This window comes from Ovis canadensis, chromosome 1, assembly GCF_042477335.2.
Source record: "Ovis canadensis isolate MfBH-ARS-UI-01 breed Bighorn chromosome 1, ARS-UI_OviCan_v2, whole genome shotgun sequence".
Taxonomy (NCBI): Eukaryota; Metazoa; Chordata; class Mammalia; order Artiodactyla; family Bovidae; genus Ovis; species Ovis canadensis.
In genome coordinates this window covers 91,369,981-91,390,098 of record NC_091245.1, presented here as the reverse complement: position 1 = coordinate 91,390,098, position 20,118 = coordinate 91,369,981, and the positions used below count along the sequence as shown (strand labels likewise).

General features: G+C 40.5%; 1 long non-coding RNA gene across 1 annotated transcript; it reads left to right on the top strand.

Moving 5' to 3' along the window:
• The first annotated feature begins 52 nt into the window (after positions 1-52).
• Positions 53-13,312, top strand: LOC138446459 (uncharacterized). The gene is made up of 3 exons (XR_011259335.1): positions 53-236; positions 438-759; positions 12,682-13,312. It is a non-coding gene; the product is annotated as an uncharacterized lncRNA (long non-coding RNA).
• The last annotated feature ends 6,806 nt before the right edge of the window (positions 13,313-20,118 follow it).

Below are 20,118 nucleotides of genomic sequence, written 5' to 3'. Positions count from 1 at the left end.
AAGCGGGCGGATCCCCGACGAGAATGCTAACCACCGATTGGCTGATGGAAGTGAAGGAGGCGGGCACTAGGATGACTGAAGTTTAAAGAGGGTGGAAGAAAGTTTCAGGAGTCAGGGAGAGCAAGGAGGGGCAGGGGAGTGGGACCGGCTCCAGAACGCAGGGCTGAGAGAGGCCCTCGGTGCGGCGGCCCTAGCAAGGAAAAAACTTGGATAGAAGAGCTGCCGAACTCCCCGAGGTGGAGGCATGGCTGGAGGGCTGGGTGGGGTAGGGGCGGAGCCTGGGCGCCTGTCTTCTCGGGGCACTGAGACTAGCTGGGGTACTTTGGAGGGCAGGCGTTGTGCTGAGTCCGAGGACAGAGGTGGCAGAGCCTCGGGGTAGCCAGTTACAGCCGACCACTTAAAGTGAGTCAACGTTTCTCGTTCGTTCATTTCTTCAGAGTCAACGTTTTTCGTTCGTTCATTTCTTCAGCAAAAGTTATTATCCTTTGAGGCAAAGACTCCGGAGTCTGGTTGATGGAAGGTAAAACAGAGTCCTGCATACCGCTGTGTGACCTCAAATTGGACAACCTCTCTGAGCCACAGCATCTTCGGCTGATAAGTGGAGATAATTATACCCTCCCAAGTTGTTGTACAAGAGTTTGAGCAAGCTCCAGGAGTTGGTGATGGACAGGGAAGCCTGGCGTGCTGCAGTCCATGGGGTCACAAACTGTCGGAGACGACTGAGCGACTGAACTGAAGTTGTTGTAAAGATTACATGAGGTACCTATAAAATATCAGTATAGTGCCTGGCAGGGAGTAGGTACTTCTTACCATTTAGTTGCTGATGAAGAGGAGGGCGACTTTATGTTCGACACTGTGCTAGAATACTGAGGTTCAAGAGTGAGGAAAACGCAAGTCCTGTTCTCAAGGAGATCACAGGCTAGTAGAAGAGACTGACAAGCCTGCTGGGGGCGGGAGGGGGAGGAGGCGGAGGGGGCGGGGGCAGGGCGGGGGTGGGGGAGGAAGATGGGCTATAATGTGGATTAGGAACCAGCTAGCAAACCTGGGCTGGTATCCTGGCATGCTACTTACTTGCTATCTGACCTTGACCAAATCTCAGTTTCAAGTTCACTCACCTGTAAAGGAGGTGGAGAGAGAACTTACAGTGAATAAAGGACATGTTAGGCCCATCCAGCACTAATTTTTCACCACCTCTTCTTAAGCTTTCTCTCCTCCCTGATTTGGCTCACACTCTCCCCTGTCTTTTTATTTAAAACAATCCTATCCATCCTCAGCCCCAATGCCATCTCTTCCAGGTCACCTTGTCCTCAGGTGGAAAGTGTTTCCTCTGAGCTAGGATACTTTCACTTCTGCAGTAAGACATTTATATAGTCTCCTGTCTTCCTTTGATGGTTGGGGAAAGCCCTTATTTAAACTATGAATAACTCCACAATCTCACCACTTCTCAGATAGACTGGCCCAAGCTTCAACAGCTGCAGTAATTTTGTTCACACCATTATATCAGTCAGGGCCTCTGCAGGAAACAAATGGTACTTTACAAAGATATGGGCAAGGTGTGGGAAACCACAAGGGAAAATGGAACCCTGAGGCTACAAGCTGCTCCATCTGTAAAAAGCAAGGGGAAGGAACAGGACCAAAACTCATCACAGAAAGGGCAACCTGACAGGAGGCTGTGACCTTCAGAGAGGCAGTCAGCCTAAGTAACCACCCAAGGACAAAGCCAGAGGATTTCTCTCTCACTCACCTCTCTCTTCCATCCTCCTGCTAGTGCATCCCAATAGACAGATCCAACCAGGAGCCAGAGAGCAGGAGAGCCTTTTGAAAGTCCCTATCAGTCAATCAGACAGAGAAGAGGAAGCAGCACATCCAGAGAGAAAAAGGGAAAATAACCAGCAGAGAGATCATGTGGATTGCTCAGATTTACACAGATCTGAGACATAGCTGGAGTATTTTTTTCTGAACTACTACCTACACTAACAGATTCCTGGATGAAGTCTTAATAATCTCCACTTGATTTATTTTTGCAGCAATTCTAGGAAGACATCTTTTCTTGCCCAGATTGTATCTATCAGGGTATCTTTAGCCACAACGAATGGAGTATCTAACAGTGACTTAAAGCATGGAGTTATTACATCTTTAACATGAGGTTCAAATGAAAGTAGTCGTGGGCTTAGTTCAGCAGCACAGTCACATCATTGAGGACCCAAGCTCTTTTTGTGCCTGCTCTCTAACATCACATTCATGTTGGGTTTTATCTCCGGGCTTCTCACCTCTAGATTGCAATGTGGCTGCCATAGCTCCAGACATCACATCCTCAGAGGTCAAGCAAGAAGGGAAGGTGGTACAAGCAGGAAGGGAAGGAAAGGCACTCCTGCTACCATTTTTCTGAAGAGAAAAATCTTTCCCAGACTGCCCTCACACCTGCCATAGAATCTCCCTTATTAGCCTGAAAATGGTCACATGCCCACTGCAGACCAGTCACTGACAAGAAAATGGAATTGCCATGGTTCAGTGACATCATGAGTCACTCTGAGCAAAATTGGGGTTCTATTTCTTGAGAAAGGGGGAATGATTTTTCAGTACATGCCCAACAGTATCTGCCACATGCCTCAAACACAAATAAGTTATATTGACCCTTAACAGAAAACTGCAGTAATTAGGAGCTTGAGTTTTGGAGTCAGACTGGAAATCTCAGCTTTTCTACTTATTAGGCCTGAGATCTTGAGTAAACTTTTGTCTAACCTTGGTTTCCTCATCCACAAAATAGGTATAACAACAGTACTCACCTACCTGAGTTGTGAGAACTGAATGGAGCTATTTGAGTCAAGCAAGCACTTAACATATGGTCATATAAACAAACACTCAAGTTATTTTAATTTGTGCTAAATAGTAATATCTATGACAAGGCCAAAAGCATTGCTAAATCACCTTTATAACTCTCTATTTGATTCACCCCTCTTAAAAAGCTTAGATTCAGTTTTAAAATAGTCTAGAAATAAGCTGCAAACCCCAGTGAATTAATTCTGGTAGGACACTAGTCTGGAAATTACTGCATAATTAAAGAAGTCACATTGCAAATGTCTCTCTCTAAAATGGCACCTAACCAAATAATCAGATCATATCCATTATTGATCATTGTTTCCCAAACCTAATGGTTGGCTTAATAGCTGTGATTTCCATTGGGGAATATTAGAAGCTAAACAATATGGAATCTGCCTTAACAAAAACAACTGATACAGTTGAATATGATCATCTCCAAGGTTTCTTGGGGCTACCTCTATCCATCTAATCTATGGAAACAAACATAGATGTGTGTCAATATGCAGAACTCATGTATTGGGCCCCACGATGGCTGCAGTGGCTTCAAATAACAACATCCAATGACAGGAAGGAAGTGTGTCTCCTTTCCTCATTTCATTTCCTTTTAGCAGATCAAGGAAACTTTTCCCCAAAGGCCCCAGCAATAGTTTTCCTCTGTCTCATTGGTTGGACTTGCCCAGATGCCCTTTCCTGAATCAAAGAGGCAAAGGGTAATGAAATACTTTTATCCAGTTTGCCCTTCTAGTGCTCAGAGAGGAATCCAGTGTCTTGTAAACTGCATGGCTGCATAATATCTGAACATAGTTTGGCAGGGAAGGGGTCTCTTAGCAAATCTGAAGAGGAGAGATTGCTTGATTTGCTCCTAATATATATTACATATGGGCTTCCCTAGTGGCTCGGACGGTAAAGAATCTGCCTGACAATGCAGGAGACCTGGGTACCATCCCTGGGTCAGGAAGATCTACTGGAGAAGGGAACAGCTACCCACTCCAGTGTTCTTGCCTGGAGAATTCTATGGACAGAGGAGCCTGGAGGGCTACAGTCCATGGGGTCACAAAGAGTCAGACATGACTGAGCACACACACACATAGTATACTACATACACAGTTTTTGACAAGGTGGAACCTTTATTCTGTTGTATAATATTGTTGAGTGTTCCTAATGGAAGTTAAGTATTCCCTGACTAATACTTTCACTTAAGCGGAAAACTTCAGAAGGGCAAGTGTAAATTCCCAAATTCTCTCAAATGACCCAGGTTTACTTACTCCATTGTACAGAGATGCATCATATTGAGGTTTGTGTGCCAACGACTCTAGCGGCATCTCTCCCCTGAATAGTTCCCCTGGAGAGTGCATGGCTCTATGCCAAAGCAAAGCAAGTGTAGGGGGATCTTTTTTTATTTACTTTTACATTCTCACTATTTCTTTCATGGAAACCTGAATTTATAATAACAGTAAATCAAATCATCATATATATGATGAAGTCATTCTCAAGTATTAAGAAGGTGGCAGAGCATGGGGGAGAAGTGGAGTGGAAAAATAAAAACAAATATTTGCCTTCTACACAGAATACAGGAACGTTTATCCTGCTTTTATTTCCACAGATGATAATGAAATCTTGGATTTTAAAAATTCTGATCCACAAAATCTTTCACTGCCTTAGAAAATGTTCATGGTTACCTATATTGTGGAAATGATATATGTAATGCAGCCTAATGTTAATAACCTAACTGAACTCAGGATTAATATTATGTTGTATCTTTACATTTTATTAGCATTTTTATCTGCCTAGGCCTGTGGGCTCATTTGTATGCTAATGCTAAAATATGCTCACTTATAAAAGCAATTACATGGAAAATTTTATTTCAGTTAGACAAACTAATTTATTGTCAAAATCTGTATAACTGTTTATACATAAATGTGCATTTTTGCCCATAGGTGCACTTGCCTGCAAATGACCAAACGCATCAAGCCCAAATTCACAGAACAATAGGAACATTCAGAACCAACTGCAGTGCCAACATGCTTTCAAAGAGGTTAGTTAAGCAGTCAGATGTCAGGTTTTCCAGAAGTAGGACAGAGAACACTGAATGAAAGAGAAAATACCAAAATACCCATCTTTTATCTTTTAGTTTAACTATAACCTCCTACTCAAGACCAGCTTTCCTTCCCACAGCAGGATGCCGTCTCATCCTTCTCCAAAACCAATGGCATGTGGTCTCTGTTTTCTTTTCCAGTAGACCTCAAGGTCCTTGAGAACATGGTCCTTTTTGATTCAGTGGTATATCCTCCATCAAGTTGAGCACTTTGTCTTTAGGGAGCATTCCCTTGTTCAAATAACAGAAGTACCTGTGATGAGCAGGCATTGTTTTAGGTGCTGTGCTGTGTGCTAAGTCGCTTCAGTTGTGTCCAGCTCTTTGCAACCCCATGGACTATAGTCCTCCAGGCTCTTCTGTCCATGGGATTCTCCAGGCAAGAATACTGGAGTGGGTTGCCATTTCCTTCTCCGGTTTTAGGTGCTGGTTTACAGCAATGAACAGACTTACAAGGTCCCTCCTTTCGTTGGGAAGACGACAGTGTAGGGGAGGAAAAGGTCTTCCCCAAGCCTGTTAGGGTCCCTAGCTGGGTCCAAAGATTAGATTGGCAAAGACAGATTAACAGGGAAAAGTATACAGATTTATGTAATATAAGTTGTATGTGACATGAGAGCCTTCATAAGGAAATGAAGACCAGAAGAAATGGTAACCCTGAGTGTTTTTATGCTACTAAGAGTGGAAAGACATGATAAAGAGGATGAGCTAAGTATAGTAAACTGAGGGAATTTAGCAAGGCCTGTTTGCTCAGATTCTTCCCCACTATCTGTCCATCTTGGATATGAGGATGTTACTTTCCTTCCTGCAGGCATAGGGAGAATTCCTCTCACCTGAGGGCCATGAACGGCTTTGGGGATGAAGGACTGGAGGACAGAGAGAACTTCTGCTTCTGCCAGTTTCTTCAGATTCCTTCAGCTTAAAATATTCAGTGTGCCAAATGGCCATATTTTGGGGTATCATCTCCTGAATCCCATCAACAGCAAACCCAAAACAAATAAATGATCAAGAGAGTTTCCCGTAGTAACAGTGGTGGTGGTGCTTAGTCGATCAGTTGTGTCTGACTTTTTGCAACTTCATGGACTGTAGCCCGCCAGGCTGCTCCGTCCATGGGATTTCCCAGGCAAGAATACTGGAGTGGGTTGCCATTCCCTTCTCCAGGGGATCTTCCTGACTCAGAGATCAAACCCATGTCTCCTGCAGTGGCAGCCAGATTCTTTACTACTAGCGCCGCCTGGGAAGCCCCCGCCTCTCGTTATTAATAGTACTATAATTAAAAGATGAAATATAAGTGATGGGTGATCAGGAAAGGACAGAGGCTACATTAGATGGAGGTCGCAGAGAACGTCTGGCTAAGAAGGCTACAATTTGCCAAGAGCTGAAAGACAAGTAAGAGGAAATTAACTGAGGACCTGTGATCCAAGAATTCCAGGCCAATTTCAGACCTTGGGTCTGAAATTGAAGAACAGAGGAGTGCTAAGGTGGCTGGAGCCTGGTTACCCAGGAGAGAGTGGTAGGAAAAGAATTCAGAGAGGAATGCTAGAGGCAAGATCACATACGGCCTTTCAGCCAAGGCAAGGACTTTAATTTTTTTTCAGAGCACAGTGAGTGTTAAGGAGAGAAGTAGACTGATGGCTCTGATTGCTACAGAAAGAAGGATGGAGGTGACCGTAGAAGCGGGGAAGTCAGAGAGAAACCAGGTACAGACACCCCATGATAGGTGACCGTGGCATGCAGTGTAGAAACAATGAAGATGAAAATGTGTTGAATGCACTGTGGAAATCAGAAATTATAGTTTTAATTTCCTAGACTGATCACAGTTAAAGAAATATGTTACAATTGTGTTTAATAAGCAGCTTTGTGGAATGTAATTGCTTTGTTGAAATGTCCCTTCACAGTAAGATAAGGAGGAAGTTAGAAACAAAGTGGGAGAAATTCTTAATTAAGTTTAAATTTATACAGGTTCTTTTATTATGTTTATTGAGAAGAGCATCCAGAGAGATGGAATATTAATTTCAAGGTTTTTGTTTAATCTTAGGAAGGTAACATCCACTCAAAGCATATGATGCTTATGAAACAACATATATTTTGTTTTTTTCCATCTATTGGGTGTGTTATAAGAAGTGAAATTTGTTTCTTAGCTTAAAAAGGAGCTCACAAACTTGGTTTGAAAAGAGCTTTCCCATCATATAAAATCTAGGTTCTTTGACTAGTTAGAACTTCAGGCCCTTGAGTCTTATTTTCTCATTGCAATCTGAAAGTTAATAAACAGTGCCTTTGGTGGATTCCAATACAACGCGCTTTGTGAAGTTCCTGGTCTTCAACAGAAGGAAAACTCTCATTTACTTGGCTGAGATTAGGTGAAGCGTTTCCAAATGCACACTCCCAAATTTCACAGTAAAAGTGATTGGAAACACACCACATGAGCTTAAAATAAACACACCCCATTCAAAAACCGGGTACTGTGGCCCTTCTTATGCTTAACAAAAATATAAAAATAAAATTTCTATTCCCCTTTATTCAAAAAGGGAGAGTAACCTCATTGGATTTGGGGTGAGGGAGGGAAGGACTGAGTTTCAGTTCAGTAGCAGGGGCAACATGCTAGATAGTATGGGTTCTGATGAAGTGTTTCTGTGCATCGAACCTAAAGTTAATCTTGGCACATTTAAATATGTAATAGCTGTCTGTTAAGAGTATATCTGAAAAGTTCTCATCACAAGAGAAAAAAAATTGTAACTGTCTGGTGATGGGTGTTAATTAGACTTATGGTGCTCATTTTGCAACATAGGCATATATATATTAAATTATGCTCTATACTTGAAACTTATATAATGCTATATGTCAGTTATACAATAAACAACTGTCCATTCACAGTTTGATGGGCACAAAGGACAAAGAGAGCAACTGGTTATATCAATAGCAAGCTTTCAGAAGCACTAATACAAAAAATACTTGGTTAATGTTCAAGGTTACCACTTCAGTCTTGTGTTAGAGAATGTTAATAGGTTGACAGTTTCACCTTTGCAAGGTGTTATAGACTGAACAGTGTCCCCCCACCCCAATTCATATGAAGCCTTAACCCCAAATTTGACAGTATTTGGTAACTGGACCTTTAAGGAGGTAATTATGGTTATGTGAAGTCATAAGGGTGGGGCTCTAATTCAATAGGATTGGTGGCCTCTTGAGAAGAGAGATTTCCCTCCCACCTGACTCTACGCCAGCTACACTAGCTTCTTGAAATTCCTTCAACATGCCAGAAATGCTCCTGCCTTAGATCCCCTCTGCCTAAAATGCTCTTCCCCACGGGGGTGTTTTATGACTCATTCCTTCACCTCCTCTTGACATTGGCTCAAGTGCCACTTAGGCATGGACTCCACTTGACCTTACTATTTAAAAATGTGACATTGCCTCAACTACTAAAGCTTCATGCCCTCCTCCCTCTTTTCTTACCTTAGTCTACAGCATTTACAACTTTCTGATATACTGTATAATTCATTTATTATGTCTCTTATTTTTGTCCATCAGGGCAGGGGTCTTTGTTTTGTCCGCTGATTTATTCACAGTGCCTAGAATAGCACCTAGCTTTATAGTTTGGACTCAAATAATACTTGTTTGCTCAAGTGCTTTCCCTTCAGAGTTCTTTCAGATTTATTAACTATGCTCGGTAATTTAATCTTCACAATAATTTTAGATAATGCCGTCTTTAAAATAGACGCAGTAGTTCTCATGCATATTCCTATTCAGTAGTGGGTCAGAAAGGTCATGATAGTCATCCGCACATTTTTCAACATTACATGTGAGTCAAAACAAACAGATATTTTCTCCACATCTACACTCTTTTCCTATACTGTGGTGATCAGTCTAAGAAATTTTCCTGTGGAACAATATGTTAAAATACTCAAATTTAGAAATAGTGGTCTCTAGTGCAACTGCATCAGAATGGTTAAAATGGAAAAAAAAAAAACCTGACCTTATTAATTGCTAACAAAAACAGTAGACACCTGAGAACTCTTATACACTGCTAATGAAAATGTAAATTGGTTCAACCACTTTGGTAAACTGGCGGGTTCTAATAAAGTTAGCAAATGTATGCCCTAGGATCCATCGATTCTACTCTTGGGTGTATACCCAACAGAAACGAGTATGTATGTTCTCCGAAAGATCTATACAAAAATTATTCATAATAGCCCTAAACTGGAAGCAACCCAAATGTCCATTAAGATTAGAATGGCCACATAAATCTTGCTACATTCTTAGAGTACTATACAGCAATGGGAGAAAAAAGCACAACACAGCAAAATGGATGAATGTCATAAGCATGATTTTAAGCAAAAGCAAACATACACAAAAGTACACACTATATGATTCCATTGATATGAATTTCAAGAACAGGTACAACTAATATATGGTGATTAAGTTCAGAATAATGATTACCTTTGAGGGAATATTAGCCTAAAGAGGCCAAAAGGACTTCCTAGGGTCTTGGTAATGTCCTATATCTAGATCTGGGTAGTGTTTTAAAAGGGTATGTTTGAAGGGTATGTGTGCTTAGTTGCTCAGTCGTGTCCAACTCTTTGCAACCCCATGGACCCCCATGTGACCCCACCAGGTTCCTCAGTACATGGGGATTCTTCAGGCAAGAATACTGGAGTGGGTTGCCATGCCCTCCTCCAGGGGATCATCTTCCCAACCCAGGGATCAAACCCAGGTCTCCTGCACTGCAGGCGGATCTTTATTGTCTGAGCCACCAGGGAAGCCCTTTAAAGGATATAAATATATGCATAAATTAATCTAGCTGTGCACTTAAGACTATATACTTTATTGCAAACCATGTGACCAACAAGGGCTTAATTTCCAAAATATACAAACAGCTTATGCAACACAAAAAAACAAACAAGCCAACCAAAAACAATGGCAGAAGAGCAAAACAGATATTTGTCCAAAGAAGACATACAGATGGTCAACAGACACATGAGAAGTTACTCAATATTGCTAATTATTAAAGAAGTGCAAATCAAAATTACTATGAGGTACCACCTCATACTGGTCAGAATGGTCATCACTAGGAAGTCTACAAATAACAAATGCTGAAGAGGGTGTGGAGAAAAGGGAACCATTCTACCCTGTTGATGGGAATGTAGGTTGCTGCAGCCACTATGGAGGTTCCTTAAAAAACTAAAATTAGAGTTACCATATGATCCTGCAATCCCGAACTCCTGGGCATATATCTGGAGAAAACTATAATTCAAAAAGATACATGCACGCCAATATTTGTAGCAGCACAATTCACAACAGCCAAGACATAGAAGCAACCTAAATGTCCACTGAAATATGAAAGGATGAAGTTGTAGTAGATATACACAGTGGAATATTACTCAGTCATAAAAAAGAATGAAATAATGTCATTTGGAAGAATATGGTTGGACTAGAGATTGTCAGTGGAGAAGGCAGTGGCACCCCACTCCACTACTCTTGCCTGGAAAATCCCATGGACGAAGGAGCCTGGTGGGCTGCAGTCCATGGGGTCGCTAAGGGTCGGCCACGACTGAGCAACTTCCCTTTCGCTTTTCACTTTCATGCATTGGAGAAGGAAATGGCAACCCACTGCAGTGTTCTTGCCTGGAGAATCCCAGGGACAGGGGAGGCTGGTGGGCTGCCGTCTATGGGGTCGCACAGAGTTGGACACGACTGAAGTGACTTAGCAGCAGCAGCAGCAGAGATTGTCAGACAAAGAAAGATAAATATCATGTCACTTCTGTGTGGAATCTAAAAAATAATATAATGAACTTATTTACAAAACAGAAATAGACTCACCATCACAGAAAACAAATGTATGGTTACCAAAGGGGAAAGGGAGGGAGAGGGATAAATTAGGAGTTTGGGATTAGCAGGTACAAATTATGTATAAAATAAACAAGGTCCTACTGAATAGCATGGGGAACTATATTTAATATCTTGTAATAAACTACAATGGAAAAGAATCTATGTATACATATGTACAATTTAATTAGTTTCTGTACACCAGAAACTAACACAGTGTAAATTAACTATATTTTAATTAAAAAATTTTGACTACAAAAATTTTTAAGTATGCATGGCAAAACAATTACCATAAACAAACTTTAAAAATACAGTCCTGGCACTAATATTTACACTATTTATTGACAAAGGCAGATTTCCTTCTTATAAAGGAAGTTCTTATAAATTAATAAGCAAGCTAGGCAAAACAAAATAAGTAGTCCATTGGAAAGACAGGCTAAATTAGATTATAGAAAGATAATAAACTGACTTTATATGGAAAGCTGTCAATTTTTAAACAATAAAATTCCACTTTTCTCCTAATAGATGGGCAAAGAACAAAGGTTTGGTAATATGATGTTGCTGAAATTCTATAAATTAGAATATTTTGGTGGGTAATATGCTACCATCTGAATTTTTTAAATTTCAGTACACTTCCCTTACTAGGAATTTTCAGACTTATGTACTAACAAGTATATTGCAGCACTGTATGCTGTGAAAATGTCTACAACAGAGGCTGGTTAAATGAATTGTGAAATATACATTCAATCGAATATTGTGCAGAATAAGTTAGAACTTTATCTACTGTTGTGGAAAGCTCCTTAAGACATATTTTTTAAAGATACAGATGTGCTTCCTCCTATCTGGACTGAAAAGGGGGAGGAGTATGATAGATACTTGCACACACTCCTATAGGCCTATACCCTCTGGAGGACACAGAATTAAATTAATGGCTGTGGTTGTCTCTGGGCAGTAAGACTGGGAGAAATACTTTTCACTAAATATCCTTTCGCCCTGTGAATTATTACTTTTACAAAGTATATGTATTACTTAAAAAAAAAAAGAAGATAAATAGAAGTACGCTGTTTAAAGGAGAGAAGGAAGTGAAGTGAAAAAGAAGGAGTGGGGGAGGGAAAGGAAGTAATTGAGGACAAAGAAAAATAATCAAGACCTGCATTTCTGCCTGCCCCATGTGGCATAGCCCGATGTCTGACACAGAGGATGCTGAGTAAATAAAACTCCCAAATCTACTCTACCAATCCTGAATCTCATCCAAGCTCAGATTAACCTTTTAAAACCAGACAACTCGGGCCAAGGGATCATTGGGCCAGGGAATTTTCTGGTTCTTAGAGATAGTCTATTCTAGTAAGAAATTAAACTTTACCAAGTGCTTACTGACTCTAGATGAGATCAGGGCAAATCAACATTGGTGGAAAAACACTATTATCCCAAAGCAGCACATTACAAATCTGAACTGGAGATAGACATGTTAGAAGTCACTAGGACAATTCAACAACTCTGTATGTGCCAATTTTGGTGCTTCTAGCAATTAAAAAAATTTTTTTTTAATGAATAGCTTTACTTTCTGTTTAATTACATTTTAATTAAAAGCTGGGATTGAAAAAAAAGAGGTTACTAGGAGAAGACCACCTGGCAGAAATGTCATCAGTATTAGTTCTGGAAGAGATTCAAGGCTCAACTGATTTCCATATTGGGGATGGCTTGTAGAGAGCATTCTTGCCATGTTTTTCTTGATCTGGGGGTTAATCTGTACCAAAAGGAAGCTATTTTCATGTGAATTTTAGCAAAGTTTTTAAAGAATATTAATAGAGCAATCAGAGAAGGAAATGGCAACCCACTCCAGTACTCTTGCCTGGAAAATTCTACGGATGGAGGAACCTGGTGGGCTGCAGTCCATGTGGTCCCAAAGAGTCGGACACAACTGAACAACTTCACTTTCTTTCTTTCTACAGTTCCTGTTGGGAAAGGAAATGGCAATCCACTCCGGTGTTCTTGCCTGGAGAATCCCATGGACGGAGAGGCCTGGTGGGCTGCAGTCTATGGGGTTGCAAAGAGTTGGACACAACTAAGCAGGACACAACTAAGTTGGACACAACTAAGTAAATTCTCAGGAATTTACTTTTTAATGTATTTAGTGTCAGATTGGCTGCTATTACTGAAATGGGTCAGACAGAGAGAGAGACAAATACTGTATAACCTCATTTATATGTGGAATCTTAAAAAAAAAAACAACTTGAATTCATACAAACAGAGCAGATTGGTGGTTACCAGAGGTGAGTGAGGGGTCAGGGAAATGAATGAAGGCGGTCAAAGGTATAAACTTCCAGATGTAAGATAACTAAGTTCTGGGGATATAATAGTTACAGTATGCTTAACAATATTATTACATATTTGAAAGTTGCTAGGAGAGTAGATCAAGTTTATAATCACACACAAAAAATTCATAACTATGTGGGGTGACAGATGTTAAACTTTCTGTGGTGATTATCTCACAATATATGCATATATCAAATCATTATGTTGTACACTAATACAATGTTGTATGTCAATTATCACGATAAAACTAGAAAAAAATTTTAATGATCTTTTTGCTTAGATCTTTTTGTCACAACCAAAACAGTTTTACAACCTTTGCTGATTTAAAAACGATCATGTAAACTTCACCTGAGTAAGAGGGAAAACTGGGTTAATTATGTGTGTGTACATATAGATATGAATGATTTTTTTTGAGGAAGATCTAACAAACAAACCCAGAAACTCAGAATCTACTGGCTATATCAGCTTGTCCCACATACTTGCCACAATTAATTGTCTCAAAAAGAGTAAAGACACTAGGCACTGAGTATTCTAAAAAAAAATCCAACTAATCAGTTGGAATATTCCAAGTCTAAGAAATTTAACCGGTCCCTTACTCTCTGCATCAATGATGTACTACACTGAGAACAGTTGTTCTGAGTGGTGACCACAAGACAACAGAAAGCCATAGTTATCTGAGAGAACAATACATAGACTCACAGATTTGTACACACGGAGGAGTTAAAAATCACTTAGTGCCTACTCATGCAGGGAGATGGACTTGTGCCATTTGCAGCAATATAAAGTGAAATATATATTTTAGACTAATCATTAAGTAACTGAAAAGTTAAATATATGAGAACAAGGGTCTTCCAATTCCTCCAGTGACTGAGGCTCTACAAGAGAATTTTACCATGATGGGCTTGCTTAGATATTGGGGAACACAGAAGCTTAAACAACCCCTCCTTTTCTTCATCCTATAACTCAGATGAAGGGACAAATATTCTATTTTTCAAAGTAATCTTTGAGGGATATCATTTGTCTTGCTTTGAAGAATTAGGAAACCTGTGCACTTTCACTTTTCACTTTCATGCATTGGAGAAGGAAATGGCAACCCACTCCAGTGTTCTTGCCTGGAGAACCCCAGGGACGGGGGAGCCTGGTGGGCTGCTGTCTATGGGGTCGCACAGAGTCGGACACGACTGAGGCGACGTGGTGGTGGTGGTGGTGGTGGTGGTGGTGGTGGTGGTGGTGGTGGTGCAGTAGAAAGTGGAAGAAACATAGTTACTAGGTTTTTACTTGGATCCTAGTCCTGTTTGTCCATAGTTGAGTGAGCTGAAAACAAATCAAACTCAAAAAAGAAAAAAAATGATGACTTTTAGAAACTTGCAAAATGGACAATAGTCATCTATCATGAATAAGAATCTTTCCAGCTGTTAAAAAAAAAATCTACTCCAAATAATTGACATACAAGAACTATCGAAGTTTAGAAACATTGGAATTGTATTTTTTCCTGACCAAAACTATAACCTCTCCAAGTTGCAAAAATGCAGTGAATTCAGCATTAGCTGAACCAAGGACAAGCTTACTCCTAGAATCCGAATTCCCAGTTCTGGAAGTGTGTGACACCCTGGTCCTTTGCGGAGCCTCACACTCCTGTATTCAGCAAGAGGTCCACTATTGCTTCTTCCAACACCACTTGAGAGAAGAAACAAATATCGCGGAAGTGCCGTGACTCTTAGAGGCAGAGACTCACCTTCAATTAGTTTTCCAACGATGCCTTTCAGGCTGAGATGCAGTCTCTTGATTTCTTTTCATGGATCTCAGCACAATGCTTATGTTATAGCTTGGCCTTTTCACAAAAATTAAGCTCTGTGCCAGGACAAGTTGCTAGTTGTATCAAGAGTCTTAAACTTTGAAATCCCCAAATAAATTATTTTAAAGGTCTTGAGCACTCATTCAGATGATAAATTATGACATTTATACACAAACCAATCTGAATTCAAACATAGGGGATCCCAAGGGGCTGGAGTATTGAGGGGTGGAAGGGTCTATGACGACAAGGTAGTAGAAAGAATTCTGGGAAGAATGGAAGACCTTGAATGTCAAAGAGGCTTGACTGTCCTTGGTAACTGTGGAAAGCCCTAATGGATTAGAAAGCAGAGTAATAGTATAACCAAAGTGATGCTTTTAGGCCACTGAAGAAATGAGAAATTGAAGAAGAAATTCATTTTTTAAAATTCACATATGTAGTAAAGATTATTGAGAAGGCATCACAACAAATTAACAGTAATTCAGTAATTATGTGATGGAATTATCAATGCTTTTTATTTTATCCATCTGTTACTTAATTGTATTAATAATACATATGTGTTGCTTTGCATAAAAGAAGGCCTAAATTATGTGATTATACTGAAAACATTCAAACAAATAGAAGAAAGAATAGTAAGATGAATCCCACAGTCACCCAAATTAAACAATGATCAAGATTGTCATATTTGCTCCCTCTGTCTCTTTCTTTCCTTTTATTCCAATATCCTAACCTGGCTGGTTCCTGTGTCTTTCTGACCTGACCCTTTAGTTCCTGATAGCTTCCTTGCTTTCCAGCACAGCAAGATGTCCAGACTCCTCTTAATTTCCTGCCGCAGGTCTGAAATCAGCCTATCTTTCAAGGTGCTCTGTTTCCTTTCAACGGGTGAACAATTATTTTAAGAAATAAAGGTTAAGCTAATAGTCAATTTTATATAGAAGCAATTCCTGGACCACTGTGGGGGCTACCATCTTGAGACTTGTGGAGAAGATATTAAAAACAGCATTAAATGAAAATATGTAAGCAGTCTAAAAATGAATCCGCTTTTTGAAACAAAACAGATCTGTCAGTGTTAAAATTTTGCCCTAGTAGGCAAATAGATGGGGAAACAGTGACAGACTTCATTTTCTTGGGCTCCAAAATCACTGTGGATGGTGACTGCAGCCTTGAAATTAAAAGATGCTTGCTTCTTGGAAGAAAAGAAAACCTAGACAGTGTATTAAAGAGCAGAGACATTAATTTACTAACAAAGGTCCAGCTAGTCAAAGCTATGGTTTTTCCAGTAGTCATGTATAGATGTGAGTTGGACTATAATGAAAGCTGAGTGCTGAAGAACTGATGCTTTTGAACTGTGGTGTTGGAGAAGACTCTTGAGAGTCCCTTGGACTGCAAGGAGATCCAACCAGTCCATTCTGAAGGAGATCAGCCCTGGGATTTCTTTGGAGGGAATGATGCTGAAGCTGAAACTCCAGTACTTTGGCCACCTCATGCGAAGAGTTGACTCACTGGAAAAGACTCTGATGCTGGGAGGGATTGGAGGCAGGAGGAGAAGGGGACGACAGAGGATGAGATGGCTGGATGGCATCACCGACTCAATGGACATGAGTTTGAACAAGGTTTGGTGAAGGATAGGGAAGCCTGGTGTGCTGCAGTCCGTGCAGTCTCAAAGAGTCAGACACAACTGAGTAACAACCACCACCCAGTAGGTAACCCTTCTCCTGAATATCCTTCTTCAATTTAGGAGATATTCAGGTTCTTTGTGAATGTTTTAAGTAAAAAATTCCAGCCAGTTCTTACTGGACAAAACTTAGCATCTTCTACAATAGCAACTTCATTTCATTTTCATACATCTTAGCAAGATGTTAAGTAATAAATAACACCTTCTCCTTTCAGCTTGAGGGACATTTTTGTCCTTTAAGCCTAAACAAAGTAGCACTGCTCCCTTCACACCATGGGAGCCAAGATTTTTCTAACCTTTAAAGCATTGATTCTTAATTTTTTTCTCCCCACTGCACATGAGAAATACTGAACATGTGTGTGTTTAAATAATACTTAAACCATAAGAAGTGTTTACTGAGTACACCAGCACTGTTCTCAGTCCTTACATGCATTAACTCTTCAATTCTGGCAACAACCCTATGAAGTAGGTTTTTAAATTTTTCCCAAGGGGCACTAGAGATAAAGAATTCGCCTGCCAGTGCAGGAGGCATAAGAGATGTGGATTGGATCTCTGGGTTGGGAAGATCCTGTGGAGTAGGAATGGTAACCCACTCCAGTATTCCTGCCTAGAAAATTCCGTGGACAGAGGAGTCTGGTGGGCTACAGTCTGTGGGGTAGCAAAGAGTTGGACACGACTGAGACAGTTTCTACTACTCTACTACTATAGTTGATTTACTCATTTTTATAGATAAAGACACCAAAGAGTAAAGGGGGATAAGTAAGGATCCCAAGACCATTCAGCTATCATATGATGGAGTCAGAATTTAAACTCAGGCAATCTAGTAACAAACTCACTCAGGTTCCCCGCCTCCCCCGCTACCTCCCTAAACAAACAGAAAATTCCCCAACTTCAAAACCACCATTGGAAAGAAATTACTCTGTTTCAGAGTGAAGTACCAGGGCTTCCCTGGTGGCTAAGTGGTAAAGAGTCCGCCTGCTAATGCAGGAGCCACGGGTTCAGTCCCTGAACCGGGACGATCCCATATGCCTTGAGGGACAGCTAAGCCCATGAGCCAGAACTGTTGGGCCTCTGCTCTAAAGCTTCAGGACCGCAACTACTAAAGCTCACATGCCCTAGAGCCCATGCTCCACAACAAGAAAAGCCACCGCAATGAGAAGCCCTCACACTACAACTAGAAAGTAGCCCCCACTCTCCACAACTAGAGAAAATCTTTGTGCAACAACAAAGACCCAACATAGCTAAAAAAAAGAGTGAGGTACTAGAGCCCCTCACTTTATAGGCAAGAAAACAAGGTGCCCAGTATTACCATTATACTGTTCTGGCTAACCCAATAATAACGTGTTCAGTTGGCCACTGTATTGCTGTTACCCAGGTGGCACAGTGGTAAAGAAACCGCCTGCCAATGCAAGAGGTGTGGGTGTGATCCCTGGGTTGGGAAGATCCTCTGAAGAAGGAAACGGCAACCGCTCTCCAGTATTCTTTCCTGGGAAATCCCATGGACAGAGGAGCCTGGCAGGCTACAGGCCACGGGATCACAGAGAGTCCAACACAACTGAGCATACACACAAACACACACATAGTTGTTACCCAGGAAAGAACCAAACATGTATTTATTGTAGTTTTACTAAGGGCACTTTTCTCATTGTATTACACAAGCTCCATTTAGGCAAGGACAATTATCTTCATCTTTGTAGCTCAATCATCATTCCTGGCACATACGAAGGAAATATATAATTTTTGAATTAAAGTTAAGAGCTCTGGCTTTTTTTCTTAAATGCATATTGCACCCATGATACCTATGTATGCTGCTGCTGCTGCTGCTAAGCCGCTTCAGTCGTGTCCGACTCTGTGCGACCCCATAGACGGCAGCCCACCAGGCTCCCCCGTCCCTGGGATTTTCCAGGCAAGAACGCTGGAGTGGGTTGCCATTTCCTTCTCCAAGGCATGCAAGTGAAAAGTGAAAGTTAAGTCGCTCAGTCGTGTCCAACTCCTAGCGACCCCATGAACTGCAGCCTTCCAGGCTCCTCCGTCCATGGGATTTGCCAGGCTAGGTAACTATATTTTGTCTAAATCCAGACACTTCTGGAAGTGAAAGAGGGTTCTAGCATTAATTATACTGGAACAACAACAACAAAACCAAAGCCTTCTTATTTGAGCAGTTTTGCTGCATAAACCAGCATAACTAATCAAATAAACAGAGTCCCAGGGCAGGGTAATTTATGAAGTTAGTGTACTATATTTTAGAAGAAAAAAGGCTATTTTGTAGTATAAATTTGTCAGGCAGAATGGTAGTTCTTTCCTCTTTACCTGTTTTTATGACCCATTAGTAGAAACTTGTCCTGTCATCTTTTTAAGTCCTTTATTTATGCTGCTGTTCTATTCCAAACAACGTAAGTATCTGCAGATATCTTTAGTCTTTGTTCTCAGTTGAAGTTTTAAAATAAACTATAAATTCAATGGATATGTTCATAATCAAACTCTAGGAGCATTTACATATACTTCTTATTTTTAAGGTTAAACAATAAATTCACTCATATATGTTAGGGATGGAAAAACTTGATGGGCAATTCAGAGAAGTCTTTATTCTTCCTATTTTTTTTTAAGGTATTCATCTTTCAGTCTTTGTGACCAAAAAAAATCAGTATTTATGGTATCTATGAACTTTTCTCATATTCCAGGAGTGGTGGTGAAAATCTGGTTGTCTATATTCCCATAAATGATTTAGCTTTCCTGCTTTGTCAACTCAGCCTTTTAAGTCTCCTGTGAGCTCAAGCAAGGATATAATATCATTTGCAGTGTTATTTGCAAACATAAAAGGAAATGTCTGTATATGGCTCATAGACACCACTTACATTCTGTTGTAGGCAAGGAAGCCGGAAACATAATCATAGTAGTTATAGATTAAAATGGTTTGCTTGTTGTTCCATAAAACACTTGTTTTCATTTACCCCTCCAAGTCTGTGCAATTCAGCCCAGCTACTGTGAAGCAGAAAATATTATCAATTAGCGCCCCAGCGTGTTAGTCCTGAATCACAGGGCTTCAGTACCCTGGTGTGTTATGATACCCAAAGCTATACCCTACTTCCCGCCCCAGCACACATATCACAGCAGGACTAGATGTGTTCAGAGGCTAGATGTGTACTGAAAATTAATAGACAGCAAAATTGAAAAGGTGAAAAGTTAAGAAACAAGTTTCTTAGAAGGTAAAAATCGGGAAAATCAGAACAATAGGAATAAAAAATTGATATATGACCCACCACTCGTGTCCCTTTTAGGACAGGAAGACCTACACCTTTAAATGGGCAAAATTGGAAGTGACTAACAGGTCAGTTAGTACCTCACAGCAAACTCAATATGTCTAAAATTGAACTCATTTTCTCCTTTCTCTCTCACCCAACTCCAGCTTCTTGATCAATGGTGAGATCACTCGAAAGGCTAGACATTAAAGTCATTTTAACTGAAGTCCAAGCCTTTTTCAGGGCTTCCCAAGTGGCTCAGTGGTAAAGAATGTGCCTGCCAGTGCAAGAGATAGAAGTTTGATCCCAGGGTTGGGAAGATCCCCTGGAGAAGAAAATGGCAACCCATTCCAACATTCTTGCCTGA